General features: G+C 40.1%; 1 non-coding gene across 1 annotated transcript; it reads right to left on the reverse strand.

The window, feature by feature from the left end:
- Positions 1–107: 107 nt before the first annotated feature.
- LOC115031262 lies at positions 108–214 on the reverse strand. The gene has a single exon (XR_003836861.1). It is a non-coding gene; the product is annotated as a U6 spliceosomal RNA (small nuclear RNA).
- Between the last annotated feature and the right edge of the window lie 4,690 nt (positions 215–4,904).

The following is a 4,904-nucleotide window of genomic DNA, read 5'->3' on the forward strand; positions in this document are numbered from 1 at the left end:
ACTCACTTTGTAGACCAGGCTGGCCTTGAACTCAGAAATTCTCCTGCCTCTGCCTCCTGAGTGCTGGGATTAAAGGTGTGCGCCACCACACCCGGCAAAAAAAAAAAAAAAAATTGGAACGCTTCACGAATTTGTGTGTCATCCTTGTGCAGGGGCCATGCTAATCTTCTCTGTATGGTTCCAATTTTAGTATATGTGCTGCCGAAGCAAGCACAGGGCAGCAGTCTTTAAATCTGCCTTTGCTTTGCCTGGGGAACATTTGGAAAAACTGGAAAAGGGAGATGGGAACTTAATCAGCCTCTGTCAGAGCCTCAAGAACTTGTGTTTTCCAGCCTGGTGACATTACAAAGTAGGAGGTCAAGGCCCTACAAGACCATGGGGTTCACAAGCTCCTTGTGGGAGAGTGAAGGGTAGTTACTCACTGAGCAAGTGTTCACTTAAAGCCGAGTTTGTGCAACACATTGTAGCCAGGGTTCTTTCTTTCTCTGTCACACACACACACACACACACACACACACACACACACACACCAGGACTGTCCGGATAGTGAAGAGTCCTTTGGGTTCTGGAAGCAGAACTTAGGTCCTCTTTAATAGCAAGTTCCTGTACCTGTGGAGCTTTGCTCCAGCCAGGTTTCTTCCTATCAAAACACAAGGCTTCCTTCATGAGGTAAAATAACACAAAAGAACCTACCAGGCTTTCTAAATTTTTTAACTTGTCTTTGAGAAAGCAGTTTACCGGAACCTACCACTGAGATCTAGTCAAAGGAATCCACCAGCTCTGTGCTAGAGAAAATTCCCATCCCAGAATCAGGAGGTGAGATGTGCCTCTTCAGGAGGTGAGATGAAGACCTCCATGCAAAAGTGGAACCAGAGGCCAAGAACCAAACACAAGGTCAAATGCGAATTAAAAACAATTAAATGAGCCTGGATACAAATTCATTGAGTTCTTGCCAGATAAACAGGAAGGTCAGGCTGACACTTAGATTCCACATTGCAACAGCAGAAAAGAGAGAGCAATGAATTGGTTACATTGTTATTCAGGAAAGGAGGGATGCTGACTGCTGTCAAGTACAAACTCTTGTCGTGCCTTTAAATCTGCTCAGATCTCCAGTTACTATTCAAAGTTCAGCTTCTGCAGAGTAGGAATTGTACAATTATGTCAGCTTCTCAGGTTTCAGCGGCGACGACATCAGAGGGAAAGGAACCATGTTCAACAGAAACAGGCCCAGGCTGTTTGCATTTAGGGAGTACAGGAACAACACGTGGATACGGGACATGAATGGAGATGCATCCAGAAAATCATCTTCTCATCTGTCTGTATCTGTGAAACTTGGTCTTTCCTTTCACTGAAGTTCTATAGAAATGCTACAGGAGGAGGACAGTAGTTTAAGGTGTGCTGTAAAGGTTCCCACCAACATTCCTACACAAAAAGAGTCCAGCTTCTTTCTGTCAGTCTGGGTCCTGCGTGGCTCCATCTTAACTCAGGTCTCTTTTGTGTATGTATAGGGCAGAATCAGGGCAAATTAGGACAAGGGGTCTCACCCAGAGTGGACTCGAACCAGACAGCTTCTTTCAGACTGTAGTTGGCATGTGACTTGGGTCTCGGAGCCCAGACCCAAGTGCAGGCTGGGACTGTTCAACCATGTGCCCTGCCACAAACAGGACATGGTTTTAACCGACAGCTTGCACTTCTGCACTAGTCAAAGTCTAGTCTTGAGTCTCTTCCCAGTCCTAGAGCTTGTTGCCAAGGTGGAAGTCACCAGTAAGCCATAGAGCCAGGGTCTTTCTAAGAGGGACAATATCCATGAGCAGACATGGACGAATACTGTCAAAAATAAAGTGGCTGGGCAGAAAGGAAGGAGTTGAGGCTGACTTGACTCTATAAGGTGGGGAAGGCAGAAGGAAGAGGGAGACTTCCTGCCGGGTAGATCCTTATGCAGAGCTAGCTTGGATAGGGTCAGCAATGACTATTGTTAGGGGCCTGGAGGACAAAGGCCATCACTATAGTTACTAAATTCTAGGTCTGGAGCCATCCACGGAGTGGGAGGTATTGGGAATGTACATCCACATGAAAATGTAGATATAAAACCTCATCCCCACACAATTTTCTGGTGAACTCTTTATTAATGTCTCACCTAAGAAATTGCTATTCACCTAAATTTAAGAAAACATTTCCTACGTTTTCTTCCAGAAGCCTTGGAGCCTTAATTTTTGTAGTTGTGTCTACAATAAATACCTCTTAAAATGGTTTTGTATATGGTGTAAGGTAGGAGTTGAATATTTAAAAAATATGAACATCTATGTGTTCCTAGATCATTTATTAAGATGATATTTCCACATAAATTTCTGAGTATGTTCATATAATTAACTGATTATATATATATATAATGTATGTTACATGTATATATGTATGTGTATATATGTATGTATATATATGTATGTAATACATTTATATATGTGTGTATGTATGTGTATATATAATATATGTGTATATGTATCATGTATGTAAGACATTTATATGTGTGTGTGTGTGTGTGTGTGTACAGGTGCAGTTGTGTATTTTCTAGTAGGTTAATTTCATCTATTTGTCTTCTCTGTACCTCAGCGGCTAGATGATGATGGTGATGATGATAACTCTACAAATCTAGTAGGTTGTTTATTTGAGGGAATGTTTAATTTCTTATCTTGGTATAAACATTTTATGATAAATTTCTACCAAATCCTTGATTGATTTTTATTATCATAACACTATATTTATAGATGAATTAGCTTGGAGAGAATTGAAATCTGTATTAGCTGACAGTGCTCCCATATCAAAACAGCCTCAGAAGGAATTCACCCCACATCCTTGGAGCCTGGAAGTCCAAGGTCAAGGTGTTAGTGGGCTTGCTGTCTTCTGAGGCCTCTCTGAGATGGCTTCTGTCTGTCTGGCTGTGCCTCCCAGTGTCTCAGTCTGTAGACTCCCTTCCTGTCCTAGGATGTTTTTAAAAAGACACTGGTCATGTTACATTGTAATCTACCCTTATGACTTGCTTTTCTTCATTTTACCTCTGAAAGGCCCTATTTTCAGATGCAGTGCAATTCAGAAGCCCTGGACACTAGTTTTGGGAACACAGAACTCAGCCTATAATATCTTAACAACATTAACACTTTTAGTCCTGAATGTAGTGCAACTTTCCCCCACAACTTTAATTCCTCTCAGTATTTGGTAATTTTCAGTGTGCAGATGTTTCTTACGTTGGTAAGTCAGTTGTAATGTTTGAGTACAATTCTTAGCAGAGCTTTTTAAATCAACTTTCATCTGCTATGTATTTGAATGTTGTCCTTGTAGATGGTTAATGCCTGAACTGCTCCTTGGAGTTTATGCTTTGTATGTGGCTTCTATGACTCTACCTTTGTATTAATGCTGTCTTGACTCACAATTGCTGTCTGGCTTTGACATCTTTGTTTGCTTTCTGCTCCTGCTTGTGCAGTGAGGAACAGCTTTTGTGGGAGCAGACAATCGTCTTGGTCTAGGGAGGAAAATATTCACTTTTCCTTTAGATTGCTGTGTATTTTTCATGGCTGCCTTCTATTAAACTGAAGAACCCTCTTCTGTTACTTCTTTCCTGAGTTTTGATCATGAATGAGGTTGAATTATGTCCAATTATTTCTTTGTACCTCCTGGTGATCACTTGGCTTTTCTTCTTTTTTTTCCTAATGGGGTGAATTAAGTTGATGGTTTTTTGAATGTTAAGCCAACTTTCATGATAAACCCCTTCATTATGTGGTATTTCCGAAGATTGCTGGCTTCCATTTACTAATATTTTCTTAGAATTATGGTCATTAATTTTCTTTTCTGGTAATAGCAGTCATTTTTTTAAGATCATGGTTAATATGAATCTATAAAACAAGCGAAGTATTCTTTCATTTTCTATTTTTTTTCTGAGAGATTTGTATTTTTCAAATATTTTCAGAAGTATCTAAGAAAACCACCCAGAGCTGTTTTGCTGTGTTAGAGGTGTAGTCTCAGCCATGTAGCCTGTTTGTACTGGCTTCGTTCCTCGGTTGTATCTTTCAAGCATGTGCTCATTTTCCATCTAACACCAGATTTAGAGACACGAGGCTTTCCCAATATTCCTTTATTATTATTTAAAGATATATTTTAAACATGTTTTGTCTATAAGTATTTGCATACGTGTATGTACATATATCACATATGTGCCTGGTGCCCATGGAGGTCAGAAGAAGCTAGAAGATGCTCTGAAACTGAAATTACCGACGGTTTTGAGCTACCACATGGGTGCTGGTCATCCAGCCAGGTCCTATGCAAGAGCACCAAGTGCTTTGAATCACTGACATTTTTTTCTCACCATTTTAACATCTTTTAAGTCTGCAAGACTATAATGATTTATAGTCCTAAAGAGCAGGGTAATGTAAGGAGTTCTCCTGCACCCCCTTACCACCTTCCTCTGGAGTTGTCCCTAAGAGCAACACCAAGTGCAGGCTGTATGTGTAACTAAACAAATGAACCAGCTCTACAGTGTGACGCACAGGCAGAAACAATAAAGGCCAGCATTAGGAGCATAGGATGGAATCCAAGTAATGGACACAGGACTCCTGAGGGAGGATGGAAAGCTAATGGCTTCATGACTTTAAATCTCCTGTTGGTTTCTCGTGGTAGATAAATGCACAAAAATACAATTCATAGTGAACATTTAAAAACAGAGCTTGTAACTGTTTAGAAGTCCCTTGATATAGGTAGACTTCAGGTCTGGATAATCTCACTGTAGAATTCTTTATTTGCAAGTCCTTTATAATAAAAATTTAATTATTGAAAATAAAGGAGAAAATCATTCACCACATGTTCCCACAGTTTAAAAAAATTACTTTTCTGAGCTCTTCATTTTCTTTTTTTTTTTT

This window comes from Mus caroli, chromosome 5 (assembly GCF_900094665.2).
Source record: "Mus caroli chromosome 5, CAROLI_EIJ_v1.1, whole genome shotgun sequence".
NCBI lineage: Eukaryota > Metazoa > Chordata > Mammalia > Rodentia > Muridae > Mus > Mus caroli.